Below are 21,278 nucleotides of genomic sequence, written 5' to 3'. Positions count from 1 at the left end.
ATGCACCTGTCCCTTTCTGTCCCTTTGCACTGCCTTTCCCCCCTGAGCATCCCTCTGTACACCCTTTGTGCCTCCGTCTGCCCCCTTTGTGCCCCCTTCTGTCCCCTTTGTGCCCCCTTCTGTCCCCTTTGTGCCCCCTATTTTCTGCATTTATGCCTAATTTTCCAGCGTAAAATGCCTTTAAATATAAACAATGCTTAGAAACAAAAAATATTACGTAAAGACAGCCTAGATTATCCTGAAAAAAGCAATATACATAACTTTGATGGCACAAGTTATTAAACATGGTATTGCTGTGACAACAAATGCCAAAACTGGGGTAAAAACTCTGAAACCGGAAGTGGTTAAATTTGTATGCAGGATGAAATGATTTGCACCCAATTAACTGCCTCTACCCAGCAACAGCCCTGAAGGTGACTCTATAGTGCAGCATCAGGCCGCTGGTGGTAACACAGGCATGAATGATGCTTCCGTTATACAAGCAGATACCTCTAACAAACGCATGTCAAACTCTGGCCCGTGGGCCAAATCTGGCCTGCAGAGCCATGAAATTTGTCCCACAAGTAGCTTCCCCACTGTGCATAGCTTGGTCCACTCTAAACCACCAGGGAAGCTATGTTGAGAGTGAAGGCCTAAATAACTGGGAAGCCATATGGGGGAGGGAGGGGAAAGCACAAGACACCAGGAAACTGTATGGGGGGGGGGGGGGGGAGTACCACTAAACACCAGGGAACTGTATGGGGGGGGGGGGGCATTATACACAAGGGAACTTTATGAAGGAGGGACGTGGCCGCTGTTCATTGAGGTTGGCCGCCGACCTGGTCCCAGTGTTCATTTGTGACCCACTTTGTATTTGACACCCCCACTTTAATATCCCATTAGCCACCTCTTCTCCAGTGGCCTTCAGACCAGGAGGAAATAAGCAAACCAGGTTCACTTGAGGGGATTTGGTCAGGAGGTCTCTCCACAAGGGTGACAGGAATGTTAAAATCCAACACACAACATTGCTACATTCACACAAAACCCAAAGTAGGCATTTAAGTTTTGTATTTAAACAATGCAAATATCCTTACTGGCTTTTCCAAGATCTGTGAAGAACAGGCGGAGATCAGCAGGCAGATCTTTAGGAATAAACCTATGTGCAAGTCCAGGTAATAAGACTCTGTGTACAAAAACAAAACAACAGAAAAACAAAATGTTAGTGACTATGAAACATAATGCACCCCTTTTGCATAAGCCACACACTTCCTTACATCCCACTGTCACGCCCTGGTCTCAACCACTGAGGGGGTGGAGACTCAATGGGACTGCACTGCTGAAGTGGCAAGATCACGTAGTATGCCGCCAAGCCACTATAGCATCGCCTTAAAGGACAACTGAAGTGAGAACAGTATGGAGGCTGCCATATTATTTCCTTTTACACAATGCCAGTTGCCTGGCAGCCCTGCTGATCTATGTGGCTACATCTGACAATAATGTCAGAAACACCTGATCTGCTGCATGCTTGTTCAGGGTCTATGGTTAAAAGTATTAGAGGCAGAGGATCCGCAGGACAGCCAGGCAACTGGTATTGCTTAAAGCAGGGCTGTGGAGTCGGAGTTGGAGTTGGAGTCGGATGTCAAGGAGTCGGAGTCAAGGAGTCGGGGCAAGTTTTGGCACCCGGAGTTGGAGTAGTTGATTTCATAAACTGAGGAGTCAGATGATTTTTGTACAAAATCCACATCCCTGTTAAGTATTAGACTAAGGAGTCGGAGTCGAGGTAGGAGCCATTTTGGGTACTCGGAGTCGTGGTTATCATAAACTGAGGAGTCAGATGATTTTTGTACAAAATCCACAGCCCTGTTAAGTATTAGACTAAGGAGTCGGAGTCGGAGCCATTTTGGGTACCCGGAGTGGGAGTTGGAGTCGTGGTTTCATAAACTGAGGAGTCGGAGTCAAAAGATTTTTGTACTGACTCCACAGCCCTGGCTTAAAGGGCAATAAAAATGGCAGTCTCCATATACCTCTTGTTACAGTTGTCTTTTAATTACGTTTGCTTAAAACTCCAGGTGAAGGATGGTTTTAGCTTTGGATAGTGGGGAAAGGAATTGCAACCAATTTGGGATTTGCATGCTGTTTCTGTCCCTATTGATACTTTCCCTCACTTCAGATGGGGACTGAAGAAGCATCAATTAGAAAAGAAAAAAAAATATAGATAGATAGATAGATAGATAGATAGATAGATAGATAGATAGATAGAGAGAGAGAGATATTGATTTCCTTTTAAGCAATACTCGTTGCCTGGCAGCCCTGCTAAGCTATTTGCCTCCAGCAGTGTGAATCACATCAGAAGAAAGCATGCAGCTAATCTTGTCAGATCTGACATTGTCAGAATCACCTGATCTGCTGCATGCTTGGTCAGGGGCTATGGCTGAAAGTATTAGAGGCAGAGGATCTGCAGGTTAGCCGGGCAACTGGTATTGCTTAAAAGGAAATAAATATGGCAGCCTCCATATACTTCTCACTACAGTTCCCCTTTAATACAAACAGGAATTAGGCACTTTTACTTAGCTGGGGTTTCTTCTAGTCCCCTGTAGTCCATCAGCTACCTCCCCATCCCCCCAGGCCTCTCAATTGTGCCGCTGTCAGCACCAGTAAAAACCATAACTGGGCCAGTTGGCAACTACTGCTCACACCACCCAACCGCACTCCATTTAACGGGAGCATTCTGCATATGCACAGTTTTTTTTTTTAAGACTGCTCCCGGCTACGGAACCGTGATTAGCGGGTGCACGGGCGGGACCATGCTAGCTCAGTAGCCGTAACCCAACTTTATTGCGGACTTTACAGTAGCAGAACGGAGGGGACTGAACAGACACGGAGGGAGCAAACGGACTACAGGGGGCTGGAGGAAGCCACGGGTAAGTGTAAATCATTTTGCGAGAGTGCAATCTTTTTTCAGACCATCTAAAACTAAAATATGAAGACAGGCAGGGGTGTAACTAGGCCCCACCGGGCCCACCTGCAGAAATTCTGAGCTCCCCCCCCCCGGTCCCGTTCGGGGGCCATTTTGGGGGGCTGGAGGGGTCGCAGCATGAGGGGGAAGCCATGGCCTTGCTTGGCGGGGAGGGGGGACGTTCCCCCCTCCCCCCTCACCTCAGGGCTCTCCCCTCCAGCTTAATTTACTGTCTGGGCAGCGGCAGCTACATACCTTCCGTGCTCTCCAGCGAGACTTCCTGTATAAACAGGAAGTTGCGTCAGAGACTAGAGAAAGGAACACACGCTGGAGCGCACAGAAGGTATGTAGCTGCCGCTGCCCAGACACTGCCCGCCGCTGCCCAGACAGTAATTTAAGCTGGAGGTGAGCGCAGAGGGGAGAGTCCCGAGGTGAGGGAGGGGGGGGACCTTCCCCCCTCCTCGCCGACTATGGGCATGGCTTTCCCCTCATGTTGCGTCCCCTCCAGCCCCCCAAAACGGCCCCGAGCAGGCCCTATTGTTACACCAGTGAAGACAGGCTTTCAATGGCTACAGATTAAAACAACTTTTTCACCAACAAAATACCCTAGGACTACAAGACCAGAGATGGAAGAAGCTTACCTAGGAAAGTCTTCACTGTCTATGTAAATCATGCTGTCCTCTGCATTTTGGAAACTTGTGAAGGATCCATCTGCTAAGGGTACTAGTTGAAGATTCAGCAGCTCGGTGTACTGTCCATCGCTGATGATATACTTCAGAATGGATTGCTTTTTTTCTTGTGAGAACGGATGCCACATCTTGCTGTTGCGTAACTTCTGCCTCACCAAATGTGGAGAAACAGGATTTGGTTTTGAGGCTAGCTGGAGGGTTGAGTAGACATGTCTTGGAACTTTAACTAGTGGAACTTTCAGTAACAGAAGAAGCTCCTCTAAACCAGCATGGTGGTCTTCATGTTCAGAAACTAGAAAAATCGCCTCTTTTGCAGTTATCCAGTAAGACTGGTCAGCTGTTTGAAAAACGCTTTCTTTCACCAAGTTCATGGCTATTTTATTTACAAGAGTATGCCATTTGTGTTTATGTTGTGTCTTTTCTGGGTCCGGCCAAATGCTTTGTGCCACTTCTGCTGGAATTTTGGACAACTTGACAAGAGCAACCACATTACGGACTGCATGTGTATATAGCAGAGGCAAAACCTGTTCCACCAGGATATGGTTCCACTTGGCAGCTTCATCATGTTGCTGGTCTACTTCAAGCTACTTCAAGCTTCTCCTGTCATCAGTAAGATCAAAACACCCATTTATTAATAAGGGTAGACCAGTCCGATTCTCCACTTTGTCTGGAAGGGGCAAAATGCAACTTAACCGACCTCCATACAAGTCCATATTGGTCTCAGATAAGGGGTATGCCAGGTCAAGTGATGGTTTGTTGCAGAGTTTGATGCTCAACTCTGTCAAGTCTGGAAATAAGTCATCTTGGACAGCACAAGAGGTCACCAACCACTTACTTTCTTCCTCTTCACTTCCACAACGTGTTAGTGTAGTAACTTTCAGGTGTGTTTTAACATCCAGCCCAGCTGTAGTGCTTTCATGGGTCTCTTCAATAGAAACAACAGTGCTTAAGAGTGGTGTTAGCACTCCTTCCTTGTCAATTTTCTTCAGAGACACTCTAGTCACGTGACGGAGGAAAAGAAGGCTGATGCTGGCATCTTTTATGAAAGACTCAAACAGCTCTTGGACCCTCTCTGAACTGTAAATGTTTTCTGAAATTTCAGAAGGATCTAATCGGAGAGGGAAACGAAAGAGGGTTCCCCTGAAATGTCCGGAATGGCGAATTTCCTCCCAGGAGCCCACGTCAAGGGACTCCAAGGCCTTTTGGAAAGGTTGAAATTGATCTGAAAGTTCCTCTATCTCACGGCCATCTTTCTCAATGTTCCACAGACGACCTCCTCTGTGCAAGATCTCTTCCTGGGGGTCCAGAAAGCCAAAATTGTTTCCACTGAAGATGGCTGGGTAATCTGGTAGGAAACAGGACATATACGAATGTGAGAAGGCGTTGCAGGAAATTAATTCACTACAGGAAGCTGTTAATAAACTGTTCATATGCAGAAAAAAGTAAATATAGTCAGTGGGATGCTAATTATTTCTGTTAGCATGCAAATTCGATGCAAAGTGGGTTATGGCCAATCAGAGGCACTTTCTGCCGATACTGATGACTGGTCCAATTTCAAGCCACATATCATTTGCATGAAAGCCACAATTCATAGCATATCACGGGCCATTGCTAAAAGCAAGTACAAAGATACTACGGCTCCAATAAGCTTTTTTTCCTGCATTTTCCGCCAGGAGATGCGTTTTCACCTTGTCTAAAGAGTAACTTCTCAGCACTTAGCAATTAAAAAAGTACTAAAGAGTAGGCAAACAAGTACTCTAATACCAAACATATTTTAAGTATTTTAAGCCTGACACACAAATTTTGATTGGCCAATCATTGGCCACATTTGACCATTTCCATGTAGTTTGAAAGTGTACCTATACAATCTCCTCATATTATACAAAATCGGTTGGCCCTTATGCTACATGGTGGTGGCAAAATTGATCAGTCATTGGCCAATCACTATTGGATTGAATACAAACACATTTTCCTTCTTTTTATTACTCATACAGTTATCGTATATATTTGTTTTTGTGCACAAGTAATATCGTATGTTTCCAAACTACAAGTATAGTTTATTTGCTATTAAAGCTGCTATTGCATAGCTGCTATTTTTAAATATCTAGTATCAAAGTATCTAGTGATCATTTCTCACTTCGCTCTGCTTCTGCTATGTGTGTAATAGAGAGAGATTGGTCTCTTGGTTGAATCTGCCCATCGTCGCTAGATGTATGGCTACCTTTAGTTATTATAGCTGCACTACACCTCCATCTATACTAAAGAAGGAGGGGCTAGATTCTCGGCTGAGACGGTCTTTAAACTCAGCCAGGGCAGAGGATAATCTAACGTGTGCATATAGCAATACACAAATTGTCTACTATTGAAGGCTAATTAGCAATACACAAAGGTCTACTATTGGAGGCTAATAGGGAAGGTGCTAGACATCTCACTCTGACACTGACAGCAGGAAAGCTGCCAGATCACCCCTCTCAATATGATGATAGTGGGGGAAGCACTTGTAGAAAGCAAGTTCATTCTCCTCTAAAGATGGTTGGTAGAAGGACGTCAACTCTGCAAACGGGTAACCACCTTAAAGAAAACCTGTAATGAGAAAAACCTCCCCTGGGGGGTACTCACCTGGGGTGGGGAAAGCCTCTGGATCCTATTGAGGCTTCCCCCATTCTCCTCGGTCAAATGGTGGCAGAGATAAAGCTCCCCGAACAGTGGGGATGTAAATATTTACCTTCCCGGCTCAAGTGCAGGTGCAGTATTGGCTCTCCGCTCGGAGATAGGTGGAAATAGCCGATCGCTGTCGGGCCGCTCTACTGCGCAGGCGCAAGTCTCCTGCTCCTGCGCAGTAGAGCGGACCCGACGGAGATCAGCTATTTCTGCCTATCTCCGTGTGGAGAGCTACAACAGTGCCTCCGCTGGAGCCAGGAAAAGTAAATAAATCAGCGCTTATCAGGCTTGTCGAGGGAGGATTGCCGGACACTTCGGGGGAGCCAGCGCTGGATTGCCTGCAGCTACAGGGGAGTGGGAAGCCTCATTGGGACCCTGAGGCTTCCCCCTCCCGAGGTGAGTACCCCCCAGGGGAACTTTTTTTGTTCCAAGTTCTCCTTAACAGTTCACAGCAAGGACAAGCACAGCATGTTGTGAACAGATTAGTGGTCAAGGGTGAACGGTCGGTCCCTAGTTTATTGAGATTTTTGGATTGGTCTACTGCTGGATCCATATCACACATGTACCAACTTGTGCTTACTCTGATACCCTCAACCTCACTTCATACCGACCTGTAATATGGTACACGGAGTTGAACCCAAGTCCAAATCTTCCCACCGTGTCCGGATCTTTGCGCTTGATGCTGTTACCGGGCCTCTGGATCCCGTCCCAGTCTTGGTCAGAGAACACCTCATTGTTGTAGGCCAGAAGAGCTGGACCTGGAAGAGCAGAAAGCTACATGAGCAAAGAATAGTAATATATGTTTTTTGTTTTTGTTTTCTTCTTAAAAGAGATCGGACTCCTGTTCTTTAGATTATAACCTACACTTCAAGTGAACATGTATAATTAAAGTAAAACAAGTTAGATACTTACCTACAGAGAGGGAAGGCTCTGGATCCTTCAGAGCCTTCCCTATTCTCTGTTGGTGGAATTGTTCCAGTGCTGTTCCCTGTTCAACAGTGCCGCCGCTAGGAGCCCTCAGAAGCAATCGTGTTCCTGAGCTTCCAAAAACAGGTGGTTTCCTACAGCGCATGCACGTGAGTAGTACGGAGCTGACAGTCTTTGGAAGCACTCAGCGACAATAAGCACACTGGGCTTATTTAGCTTGGAAAAAAGGCAACTGAACAGTGACCTGATTAACAGGCATAAATACATCACAGGGCAATACAAACGCTTGGCAGATGAGCTTTTTGTTCCTAGAGTTGTACCAACAGACTAGCGGAAGAAGTTATGGCAAACTCTATATCTGCATTTAAAGAGGGCTTGGATGCTTTCCTTGCATTGAAGGTAGAGTGACCAGACGTCCCGGATTGCCCGGGACGCGTCCCGGATTCGGGGTCCGCTGTCCCAGGCTTAATGAGGTCCCGGGAAACGTCCCGCTTTCAGCAGCGGGACGTCCCGGCCTCGGGACTCTGGCCACTCTCTCCTCAATGAACTGGCAGCGGCGTCTATAGACGCTGTGCCAGTTCATTGCCTGCAGCCCCGCTCCAGCCTCCTCTTCCGGTGTCTGTTTCCGACACCGGCAGGCGAGCAGGGCTACGGCAAGATGGCTGCGGAAGCCCTGTACTGGAGACCTATTTGTACAGTACAGGGCTTCGGGCGCCATCTTGCCGTAGCCCTGTCAGCGCGGGAGAGAAGAGCAGGAGGAACAAGACGGTCCCGGGACGGAGCAGCGCGCCAGAGGCCGGACACTTCTGCCAGGTGAGTAAATGCTTTCTTTTCCAGGTGAAATGTTTGCCCGCATTAGGTTTCTTTTCCAGGTGAAATGTTTGCCCGCATTAGGTTTCTTTTCCAGGTGAAATGTTTGCCCGCATTGCGTTTCTTTTCTAGCGAAATGTTTGCCCGCATTGTTTCTTTTCTAGCGAAATGTTTGCCCGCATTGCGTTTCTTTTCTGGGGAAATGTTTGCCTGCATTGTTTCTTTTCTAGCGAAATGTTTGCCCGCAGTGCGTTTCTTTTCTGGTGAAATGTTTGCCCGCATTGTTTCTTTTCTAGCGAAATGTTTGCCCGCAGTGCGTTTCTTTTCTAGCGAAATGTTTGCCCGCAGTGCGTTTCTTTTCTGGTGAAATGTTTGCCCGCATTGCGTTTATTTTGTACCGACATGTTGCCCGCATTGCGTTTATTTTGTACTGACATGTTGCCCGCATTGCGGTTATTTTGTGCTGACATGTTGCCTATTGCGTTTATTTTATGGTGTCCGGGGTAACTGTTACTACATTTATTATTTGATTGGTCATAGATGGCTATGTTTGCTGCTTTGTGGTTACGGTATACTATTAGCATCACACAGTTTCTGCACACCCATGATGCAAAGTCTCGTTTGTCCACATCATGGCGTAAACACTGCTTTCTTATGCCTCGCTGTTACATCATTACGTTAGCTCCGCCCATACAATGTCATGGCCACGCCCATTTTTTCGGCGCGGCGCAACAACCCCCCCAGTCTTCGCCGCTGCGCGCTCAGTCCTCCCCACTTTTCGCGCGCGCCGCCCCCCCACGTCCCAGGTTGGACCCACAAAAATATGGTCACTCTATTGAAGGGCATCCATGGCTATAATAGATGAATCCCAGAAGATTTGATCCAGGGACTTATCTGACTGCCATCTGGAGTAAAGAAGGAATTTTTCCCTTTTAAAGAGACACTGAAGCGAAAATAAATCTCACTTAAGAGCTTATATTCAGCAGGGGCATGTGTGCCCCTGCTAAAACGCTGCTATCCCACGGCTGAACGGGGGTCCCTTACCTCCCAAATTCCCCCCTGCAAAATCCACGACCAACTTGGTCGTAGATTTTGCTGCTGTTGAGGCAGGGCTAACAGTCGCAGCCTCTCAGCGTGTCTATCAGCGGCGCATCGCCGCCTCTCCCCCGCCCGGCCCCTCTCAGTGAAGGAAGACTGAGAGGGGCGGGGAAGAGGCGGAGATTAGCCCTGCTGCCTCACCAGGAAGAGATCCCCGGGCACCACGAGGGGATTTGGAAGGTAAGGGACCCCCGTTTAGCCGCGTGATAGCGGCGTTTTAGCAGGGGCACACTTGCCCCTGCTGAATGGAACTAGTAAAAAAGGGCGCACAGGGATAGTGGACAAAAAGGGCGCCGCCATAGACTGCAATGCAAAATATCGGCTATTCGGCGCCCGACAGGAAAAAAGGGCGCACGAGAAATAGCGTTTACAGGGATCGTGTTAACAAAGGTTTTCGTTTACAGGATAAAGTTTATAACAAATATCGTTTACAAGTTTGTTTAAACTTTGTATTATACTTATTTTCCCGTTTGTAAATTTCGCTTATATGGGTTTTAACTAGTTTTTTCGTTTTAAAAATGCGCTTATAAAACTATAACAACTAAAATTTCGTTTACACTTCTTTTATCATTTAAAATTAGTTTTCATATGTATAATGCTTGAATAACGTTTCTAAAGCTGATTGTATTAGAAATACATCGCTTATGGTATTAACTTTGTTTTTACACTTCTAATGCGTTGATTATAGTTACTAAAATATCGCTTTAAATATTACTGTTATTTTAAGATTTCTACGTGATTTTAAGGCTAGTTATTCTATTACAAATTACTGTTATTTTAAGATTTCTACGTGATTTTAAGGCTAGTTATTCTATTACAAATATATAAATTATTTTATTCATGTTATTTGGAGTGAAGTATTTTAAGGATTAAATATATTATTGTTTATATGTGTTTAGCGTGTTTTGTGCAGTGGGGATGGTTAGGTTTAGGCATTACTAGGGGGTCTAGGGGTTAGGGATAGGTACAGGGAGGGTTAGGACCAGGGTGGTGGTTAGCTTTAGGCACCACCAGGGGGGTCTTAGGTTTAGGCACCAGAAGGGGGGTCTTAGGTTTAGGCACCACCAGGGGAGTCTTAGGTTTAGGCACCACCAGGGGGTCTTAGGTTTAGGCACCACCAGGGGGGTCTAGGGGTTAGGGATAGGTACAGGGAGGGTTAGGTATACATACAGTGCAATATACACCACCAGGGGGGTGGTTAGTTTTAGGCACCACCAGGAGAGTCTTAGGTTTAGGCACTACCAGGGGGTCTTAGGTTTAGGCACCACCAGGGGGGTCTTAGGTTTAGGCAACACCAGGGGAGTCTTAGGTTTAGGCACCAACAGGGGGGTCTTAGGTTTAGGCACCACCAGGGGAGTCTTAGGTTTAGGCACCAACAGGGGGGTCTTAGGTTTAGGCACCAACAGGGGGGTCTTAGGTTTAGGCACCACCAGGGGAGTCTTAGGTTTAGGCACCAACAGGGGGGTCTTAGGTTTAGGCACCACCAGGGGAGTCTTAGGTTTACACACCACCAGGGGGGTCTAGGGGTTAGGGATAGGTATAGGGAGGGCTCTGTATGAGAGTAAGGTTAGGTATAGTTATAGTACAATATATGTAATATATACAATTTATTACATTATGTATATTTACACAAAGGGGGGTCTAGGTGTGAGGGATAGGGATAAGGAGAGATATCTGTGACCCTAAACTTAGGTATAATTGTAGTAAAATACCTGTAAAACCTACCATTCTAGTACTATGCTTAATACAAGTATAAATATCGTTTTTGCTATAGACGCTATTTGACGTTTTATTTCAGAATTCGTTTACTGTTATAGACGGTATTTTGCCATTTCATTTCCGTTTATTTAACGTATTTAGCATTAAATTATATTTATAACCTCTTAAACGGAAAATACGGTTTTGCATTCAAACTTATAATTTCGGCTACACCCCGCGCCCTTTTTTCCAGGCGCCCTTTTTTGATATACGCCTGCTGAATATAAGCTCTGAAGCGAGTTTTATTCTCGCTTCAGAGTTTCTTTAAGGCTAATTGGTACAGGCCTTGTAAGTTTTTTTTTGCCTTCCCATAGATCAATTGGGATATGTGCTGGTTCAGGACAGTTTATTGTATTTTTTTCTTTCTGGTTGAACTTGATGGCTGGATGTCTTCTTTTAGGCCTCTTTCACAGTGCAACGCTAGAGTCACACTTTAAAAAATGTTTCAACACGGTCTAACGCACAGCAATACTAAGTCTGCGCGACATTCGCAGTACACACATTGCGTTTGTGTGTAACGTGTAGCATTATTAGAAAGTGCTGCATGCTGTGTGTTATACGCGTTATTAGCTGCGTTGGACTGTTTGCACATGCTCAGTAATGACTTGGAAGCATACTTTTCATTGCCGGTATGCCTACTGTATGCGACGATAACGGGGCATAGAGTTGCTGTGCGACTTTTTTGGGGCGTTGCGTTGTGAGTTTGCGTTGTGACTTTAACGTCGCATCAAAACGCAACGTCCTCCTGTGAAAGTACCCTTAACCAAACTGTGTTACTATATCTATATATATAAAATCGGATGTATGTGTGTGTGTGTGTGTGTGTGTGTGTATGTGTGTGTGTGTGTATGTGCCGCGATCACTCGAAAACCCCTTGACCGATTTGAACGAAACTTGGTATACAGGTTCCTTACTACCTGGGATGATAGGTTCTGGGGGTCTCGCGGCCCCCCTGCCCACCTGGGCGGAGCTACAAACAGCAAATCAGATTCCACCCATTCAAGTCAATGGAAAAAATGTAAAAGGCTGCCATTCTCACAGTAATCAAGCCAGAGTCCCCACACTTGGCACAGTTGGTCACTTGGTGACCGAGGTTACAAATCCAGGAAAAGCGGGTGGAGCATAAAACAGCCAATCAAAATTCAGCCATTCCTTTTAAATGGGAAAAAATGCAGCCATTCTTACACTGTTAATCGCAGGGTTCTCAAACTTGCCACACTTCGCCACTGGGTGAATAAGATTAAGATTTTGGAAAGTGGGTGGAGCCTACAACAGCCAATCAAAATTCACCTATTGCGTTTAAAGGGGAATATTTAAACTGCTGCCATTCTTACACTGTTTATGGCAGAGGCTTCAGACTTGCTGCAGTCAGTCATTAGGTGACTGGGGTCCAAATTCACTAAAGGGGCGGGGCCACAAACAGCCAATCAGATTTCTTTGCTGGATAAACTGCTTCCATTCACACAATTTTGATGCCAGGAACCTGAAAGCTCACAAAATTGGTCATTGAGTGACTGTGTGACAAGGTTACACAAAGTGGGTGGAGCCAAAAACACATTTTACTGGGAAAATATAAACTGCAGCCATTCTTACACTGTTAATGGCAGGGTTGTCAAACTTTGCACAGTTGGTCATTGAGTGAATGTGATTAAGATTTTGGGAAGTGGGTAGAGCCTACAACAGCCAATCAAAATTCAACTTTTGATTGTCAAAGGGAATATTTAAACTGCAACCATTCTTATACTGTTAATAGCAGATGCCTCAAACCTGGTACAGCTGGGCACTGGGTGACTGGGGTTCAAATTCAGAAAGGGGCGGAGCCACAAACAGCCAATCAGATATACAAAGTATTGATACCAAGGATCCCAAAGCTGATAAACTTGGTAATTGAGTGACTATATGTCAAGGTTACAAAAAGTGGGCGGTGCCAGAAACTTAATTTTTTACATGGCAGGGTTCCCAAACTTGATACAATTGGCCACTGGGTGCCTGGGATTATTATTCAGAAATGTGGGTGGAGCCTACAACAGCCAATCAAAATTCAGCTATTGATTTTCATGGGGAATATTTACATTGCTACCATTCTTACACTGTTAATGGCAGAGGCCTCAAACCTGATACAGTCAGTAATTGGGTGACTGGGGACCAAATTCACTAAAGGCGGTGGAGCCACAAACAGCCAATCAGATTTGTTAGATTGATTTCAGCCATTCTGTTATTGGCAGGGTTCTCAAACTTGACACAGTTGGCCACTGGGTGACTAGGATTAATATTTAGGAAAGTGGGTGGAGTGTACAGCAGCCAATCAAAATTCATCTTTTGATTTTCAAGGGGAATATTTACATTGCTGCCATTCTTGCACTGTTAATGGCACAGATTATTATACAGAAAAGTGGGTGGAGCCTAAAAAAACAATCAAAATTCACCTGTTGATTTTCAAAGGGAATATTAAAATTGCTGCCATTCTTGCACTGTTAATGGCACAAGCCTCAAACCTGGTACAGTTGATCATTGGGTCACTGGGGTTCAAATTCAGAAAAGGGGATAGAGGAGGCATGGGCAAACTTGGCCCTCCAGCTGTTGAGGAACTACAAGTCCCACAATGCATTGCAGGAGTCTGACAGCCACAGTCATGACTCATAAAGGCAAATGCATTGTGGGATTTGTAGTTCCTTAACAGCTGGAGGGCCAAGTTTGCCCATGCCTGTGATAGAGCCACAAACAGCCAATCAGATGTTTCATTTCACTGGGAAAATACAAATTATTGATGCCAAGGACCCAAAGCTCACAAACATGGTCATTGAGTGACTGTGTGTCCAGTTTACAAAAAGTGGGCGGAGCCAAAAACAAATTTCAATGGGAAAATGTAAACTGCAGCCCTTCTTCACTGTTAATGGCAGGGATCTCAAACTTTGCCAAGATGGTCACTGGGTGACTGAGATTAATATTCAGGGAAGTGGGTGGAGCCTATAATAGCCAAAATAGCCAAAATAGTCAAAATTCACCTGTTGATTTTCAAAAGGAATATTTAAATTGCTGCCATTTTTACACTGGTATTAGCAGATCAGAGCAGTTTCTAGGCTAAATTTCACCCAGGGCGAGGGTGTAAAAATCGCCCCCCACCCCACCCCCATGGAGCCAGGCATAGGTGCCCGCAGTACAGGTTGAACAGGTTAGCTACGTAGGTGCCTCCAGTATAGGGTAGCCTGCATAGTTGCCCCCAGTGTAGGTTAGATAGGTAGGTGCCTGCTTTATAGGTTATCTACGTTGGTGCCTCCAGTATAGGGTAGCCCGTATAGTTGCCACCAGTGTGGGTTAGATAGGTAGGTGCCCCCAGTATAGTTTAGATAGGTAGGTGCCCGCAGTATAGGTTAGATAGGTAGGTTCCCGCAGTATAGGTTCGATAGGTAGGTTCCCCCAGTATGGGTTAGATCGGTAGGTTCCCCCAGTATAGGTTCAATAGGTAGGTTCCCCCAGTATAGGTTAGATAGGTAGGTCCCCCCAGTATGGGTTAGATAGGTAGGTTCCTGCAGTTTAGGATAGTTAGGTAGGTTCCCGCAGTATAGCTTGGCTAGGTAGGTTCCCGCAGTATAGGTTAGTTAGGTAGGTTCCCGCAGTATAGGTTAGTTAGGTAAGTTCCCGCAGTATAGGATAGTTAGGTAGGTTCCCACAGTATAGCTTGGCTAGGTAGGTTCTCGCAGTATAGGTTAGTTAGGTAGGTTCCCGCAGTATAGGTTAGTTAGGTAGGTTCCCGCAGTATAGGTTAGTTAGGTAGGTTCCCGCAGTATAGGATAGTTAGGTAGGTTCCTACAGTATAGCTTGGCTAGGTAGGTTCCCGCAGTATAGGTTAGTTAGGTAGGTTCCCGCAGTATAGGTTAGTTAGGTAGGTTCCCGCAGTATAGGTTAGTTAGGTAGGTTCCCGCAGTATAGGTTAGTTAGGTAGGTTCCCGCAGTATAGGTTAGTTAGGTAGGTAGGTTCCTGCAGTGTAGGATAAATAGGTAGGTTCCTGCAGTTTAGGTTAGTTAGGTAGGTTCCCACAGTTTAGGTTAGTTGGTATGGGCGGTATGAGTTGGGCGCAGGAGCGGGGGGAGCGAACATAATAGTAATAACTCACCTGCTTCCGCCGAACCCGCGCTGCTTCAATGTCCTTCCTTTCCCGGCATCTATCTCATTAGTCACAGTGCTTCCTGTGATGACATGCGGTATGTCATCACAGGGGGCGCTGTTACCAGGCGACGGACGCCGGGAGAGGAAAGATATTGAAACTGCGGGGAACGGATGAAGAAGGTGAGTTATAACTATTATGTCCGTTCCCCCGCTCCGGCGCCCCCCCTCCTGCCGCACAATAAAGCACCCCGGGCGATTGCACGTATCACACACCCATAGAAACGGGGCTGTAGCAGATGCCTCAAACCTGCTATAGTTGGTCATTGGGTGACTGGGGTTCAAATGTTGGAGAGGAGTGCAGCCACAGACAGCCAATCTGATTTGTTTAATTTCTATGGGAATATACAAATTATTGATGCCAAAGACCCCGAAGTTCACAAACTTGGTCATTGAGTGTTCGTGCATTAGGGTTAGAAAAAGTGGGCGGAGCCAAAACCGGTCAAATACATACACAGGCAGTTCCACGTCATTAGTGGGTGGAGACAAATGCAAATTTCACTGGGAAAATGTAAACTGCAGCCATACTTACACTGTTAATGGTAGGGTTCTCAAACTTTGCACAGTTGGTCACTGGGTGACTGGGTTAAATATTCAGAAAAGTGGGTGGAGCCTACAAAAGTGAATCAAACTTCACCTATTGCTTCTCAAGGGGAATATTTAATTGCTGCCATTCTTGCACTGTTAATGGCACAGGCCTCAAACCTGCTACAGTTGGTCATTGGGTGACTGGGGTTCAAATTCAGAAAAGGGGTGGAGCCACAAACAGCCAATCAGATTTTTTTCATTTCAATGCAAATTATTGTTTCCAAAGACCGCAAAGCTCACAAACTTGGTCATTGAGTAATTGTGTGTTAGGGTTAGAAAAAGTGGGCGGAGCCAACACTAGCCAAATACATACCCGGGCAACGCCGGGCAATCAGCTAGTTTACTATATAACATTCACTGAAATCAAAACGTGGACAGTATAATACTTGTGTTATGTAAGTAGCTCAAGTATTTATCTACTTATATATGTGTTTTTTTCCCTGGCATAGTATGGCTGATCCTCCTGCTTTAATCAGTTGGTACGCGTCCGTGCACGTTAGTATGCGTCTTTTCCATAGCAGTGCATTGGGGAGAAGATTTCAGTTAAAACGTGTTAAAGAGGAACTCCAGTGAAAATAATGTAATAAAAATAGTGCTTCATTTTTACAATAATTATGTATAAATGATTTAGTCAGTGTTTGCCCATTGTAAAATATTTTGAATCCCTGAATTATATTCTGACATTCACACATGGTGACATTTTCACTGCTGGCAGGTGATGTAGCTGCTGCTTGCTGTGTTGGCAGTTGGAAACAGCTGTAAACAGCTATTTACCACAATGCAACAGGGTTCACAAACAGGAAACTGCCAAGAGTACGTACTCAGAATTTCTTTGTGGGAGGGGTTTCATAACAATATCAGCCATACAGCGCCCCCTGATGGTCTGTTTGTGAAAAAGAATAGATTTCTCATGTAAAAGGGGGTATCAGCTACTGATTGGGATAAAGTTCAATTCTTGGTCAGGCTAGGTTTCCACTTGTGCGTTTTGTGTCAGTTTTTCTGCTCAGAAAATTTGCATAGATTTTAAAACTAATGTTAGTCAATGCAGCTGTTTCCACTCTATGCGAATTTTCGTACGCGTTCATACGCGTCAAAAAATCTGAGGTCCTGTATCATTTTTTTCGGACATCGCGTACGATTCGCGTACAATGCTTTGTATAGGCAATGCAAATTTTCACGTTACTTGCCCGAAAATTCGCATTAGATCCATAGTTACAGGAAGTTGTCAGCAGTCATGACTAAGCTGTTACTAGGCAGATTATGCATATGTAACAAATGCGAATTTTCGCGTACGAAAATTTGCATAAAAACGCGTACAAATTTACATGCGATTTTTCACCAATCAGAAAAATCTTATACGATTTTTTGCAGGCGAAAATGTAACGCTACAGTGGAAACGTAGCCTCAGAGTTTCTCTTTAAAGAGGAACTCCAGTGAAAATATTGTAGTAAAAAATGTGCTTCATTTTTACCATAATTATGTATAAATGATTTAGTCAGTGTTTGCCCATTGTAAAATCTTTTAAATCCCTGATTTACATTCTGACATTTATGACATGGTGACATTTTTACTGTGGGCAGGTTATGTAGCTGCTCCTAGCTGTTTTGGCTGTTAGAGACAGCTGTAAGCAGCTATTTCCTGTCTGTGAATCTTGTTACATTGTAACAAACTGCCAAAAGTACCGCGGTACTCAGAGCTTCTTGTGGGAGGGGTTTCAGCACAAAATCAGTCATACAGCGCCCCCTGATGGTCTGTTTGTGAAAAGCATTATATTTCTCATGTAAAAGGGTGTATCAGCTACTGATTGGGATAAAGTTCAATTCTAGATTGGAGTTTCTCTTTAAGTGTGAAAGGTGCCATAGGAAAACATGGGCATTACTTTGAAAATCAGTTTTCTTTCAGTTATAACGGAGCCTAACTGATGAAGTGTAAAAGGGCCCTCTGACACTCCCATTGCTGCCGGTGTAATGTCTGATTGTGCTGCCCAGAAGCTCCCTTCCACACTGAGTAGCACGCATGCTCAGTGTGAAGTGATTCTGCTGCAGGTGATAAAATACTAAATATCTCCGCTTCCAGACATCCTACACTCCCCAAATTTTCAAAGTAGGGAGGGGACCTCCTGAAAGACCTCTATGCTAAATTGCAGCCCCCGAGCTCCACTGGTTCAGGAGATAGATTAACAGAAACCCATCTCGGAGACCAGCGGGGCTCGGAGGCTGCAATTTGGCATAGAGGTAGTTCTGTGTGACATGGCTGTCCCCTCCCCTCCCCCTACCCTGAAAATGTGGGCAGTGTAGGATGTAAGTAAGCGGAGATATTTAGTATTTACCACAAGCAGCATAATTAAATAGGAAATGTGGCTGCACAGTCTCCTATTGCGCATGCGGGGCAGCGCAAATTAACAGGCAACGCAATCAAACACAACACCGGCCACATCCAGAGTTTGTGCTTGCTTTCGAGGCACTTCTACCCGACCTAGACAGGCACGGCATCCCCCTATGTGGCTCTATGTCAGAGCAGCACCACACATTAACAGAATTACAATGTCACATGTCCAACGGCGCCCCCCCCCCCCCCCACCCTGATGCCAGGTGGGCAAGGCGGGACGGACCCTCTAGATCATACCTCCCAACTGTCCTTCTCTGGGAGCCCTGCCCCTCTGTCCCTCTTTCCCCCTCATTTGTCCCTCTTTCAGGACTTTGTCCCTCTTTCTATGTAAATATATATATTTCTCTACTAAAAAATGTGTTTGATTGACTCTAAACATTATTCCCATCCTATAAATTGATATGTTTCTAATTGTAAACTGTTACTATCAAGGAAAATAAACCAGGATAGAAAGGACCAGTGTGGTTTGAATTATAAAACAACATATTTTCTTATGAAATCTTTATGGTATGCGTGACTAGGGGCGTGCTGGGGCGTGATCAGGGGTGTGGCAGGGGTGTGGCTTAAGTGTCCCTCTTTCACATCTCAAAAAGTGGGGAGGTATGCTTCAGATCGCTGTCACTGCATTATTATTATGATTGGCTCTGATCACTGACCCATTTTACCCCCTCCACGTAGTTGAAGGGTCGACGGATATCGAATACTATGAAAAGGTTGTGTAGATAAAACCCTCATACTTCATGGAGGTGACCAGTCAGTGATTGGCAGAGGAGGATCATTCACAAGGCAGTTATATGCCTAGGGCCTGGGGAGAGTCTAAGGGCCTGGTGGAGGCTAGCCGCCACCAAATCTTAATAGAAAAAAAAGCCAGGTGACCATCAGCAAAAAGTGCTATCCTGCCTAGGGCTCCATTTCATCTTCAAGTACAAATGAAGTAAGCAGAATATGGACGCTGCCATATTTATTTCCTTTTAAACAATGCCAGTTGCCTGGCAGCCCTGCTGATCTATTTGGCTGCAGTAGTGTCTGAATGACACCTGTAACAAGCATACAGCTAATCTTGTTAGAGAATGTCAGAAACGTCTGATCTGCTGCATGCTTGTTCAGGGTCTAGGGCTGAATGTATTCGAGGCAGAGGACCAGCAGGACAGCCAGGCAACTAGTATTTTTTTTTTAAATCAAATAAATATGGCAGCCACTTTATTCCTCTCACTGCAGTTGTCCTTTAATCAATTTCTAGTGATTGGCCAATCAAAATTGAATGTGTGTGCCAGGCTTTATACTTTTAGCCATAGCCCCTGAACAACCATGCAGATCAGAGGTTTCTGACTGAAGCCTGACTGGATTAGCTGCTTGCTTCCTTCAGGTGTGTGATTCAGATATTACTGCAGCCAAAGATCAGCAGCACAGCCAGCCAGGCAATTGGTATTGCTTAAAAGGTAATAAATATTGCAGCCTCAACATACCTCTCTTACCAGGTGTTAAAGGAATACTGTAGGGGGTCGGGGGAAAATTAGTTGAACTCACCCGGGCCTTCTAATGGTCCCCGCAGACATCCTGTGCCCGCGCAGCCACTCACCGATGCTCCAGCCCTGCCTCCGGTTCACTTCTGGAATTTCAGACTTTAAAGTCTGAAAACCACTGCGCCTGCGTTGCCGTGTCCTGGCTCCCGCTGATGTCACCAGGAGTGTACTGCGCAGGCACAGACCATACTGGGCCTGCACAGTGCGCTCCTGGTGACGTCAGCGGTAGCAAAGACACGGCAACACAGGCGCAGTGGTTTTCAGACTTTAAAGTCTGAAATTCCAGAAGTGAACCGAAGGCGGGGACGGAGCATCGGTGAGTGGCTGCGCGGGCACAGGATGTCTGCGGGGACCATTAGAAGGCCCGGGTGAGTTCAACTAATTTTCCCCCGACCCCCTACAGTATTCCTTTAAGTTTAGGTCTGGGAGTGACCTTTTTGAGATCATTTGGGTCAATTACTTGCCTTCGTTATTTTGAATTAAAGGACACATGAATTTTACAGGAGAGGCTGGCGTATGTAAGTTATACTCAGTAGCGTAGCCAGGCCTGGATTTACCTCACAGGAGCCTATAGGCACAGGTGTCCTGGCACCCTAGACTCCGCCTTCCATGAACCTACAAACCCCCGCCGAACCGCAGTGCAAGTGTGCTGGCTGTCCCAGCTGTCACTCCTCCCTTACCCATCATAGGTAGCTACAGGTGCCCCTTAGTATTAGATAGCCAGAAGTACCCTCAATATTAAGTAGCTAGTGTTGCCCCCAAGTATTTGGCATCTAGTGGAACCCTGACTGAAGGGAGATATCGTCAGAGGAATGCTGAGAGCAAGATGAGTAACCTCTCTCTCATCAGGACTCTGCATAGGAAAGGAGGTGTTTGGGGAGAGGAGTAAGCCACCTCACCCTCTCCAGGCGCCTGAAGGCACATGCCTACAGTGCCTTATGGTAAATCTAGCCCTGGGCATAGCTAAGGAGCTATGGGCCCCAGTGCACATTTTACATTGGGCCCTCACAAGCACTCTACATAACCATTGATGTGGCGCACCAAACCTGCCCAGGATATGCACAGTATTAGAGGTGTAAGAAGGGGATGGGGAACAGTGTGTTAATGATTACTACTATTCAAAGTATCTATAGAAGTGATTATTACCAGCACAGGGCCAGTAAAGAGCTAATACTACGGTTGAGGGAGAGCCTCTTGGGGCCCCTCTGGCCCAAGGGCCCTGGTGTAGTCGCAACCTCTGCTACGCCACTGGTTATACCCGTTAGCACTGTACATATGCACACCACATCACTGCAGGGCAACACTTCTCCTGTACAGAGCCTGACAGCTACTCCAGCGTCACAAAAGCAGGACATTCACTGCAATAGATAAGCATGCCACAGACTTACATGGAGGCTGCCAGTTACCTCCACACCGGAAACCACACTGCAATAGCCTGCTGTAGAATAATAATAAGAAAAAAAAAACGACAACAATAATAAAAATAAATGTAGCAATAATAAAATTCTGAGTTAATGCAAATTGTATGAAAATGTATTCAGCTGGGGAATGGATCACTTCCAACCCGCATACATTTGCACCAGTCATAAGGCAGAGCAGGAAATACTGACGTGACCAGAGGGAGGGCTGGAACCCACCAGAGCGATTTTCTGAGAGTTTAGGGATGTTTTCAAAACACTAGAGATTTCCCTAAACGCTCAGCTAATGTTAATGGATGGGCCAAATTGTGTTTATCG

At 45.6% G+C, this 21,278-nt stretch overlaps 1 pseudogene; it reads right to left on the bottom strand.

Moving 5' to 3' along the window:
• LOC137522256 (sacsin-like) overlaps positions 1-21,278 on the bottom strand; it is an 87,586-nt pseudogene that overhangs the window by 16,593 nt on the left and 49,715 nt on the right.

The sequence above is a fragment of the Hyperolius riggenbachi genome, chromosome 6, assembly GCF_040937935.1.
Source record: "Hyperolius riggenbachi isolate aHypRig1 chromosome 6, aHypRig1.pri, whole genome shotgun sequence".
NCBI classification, from domain to species: domain Eukaryota; kingdom Metazoa; phylum Chordata; class Amphibia; order Anura; family Hyperoliidae; genus Hyperolius; species Hyperolius riggenbachi.
The sequence above is the reverse complement of the archived record's forward strand: the minus strand, read 5'-3'. Positions and strand labels throughout refer to the sequence as shown.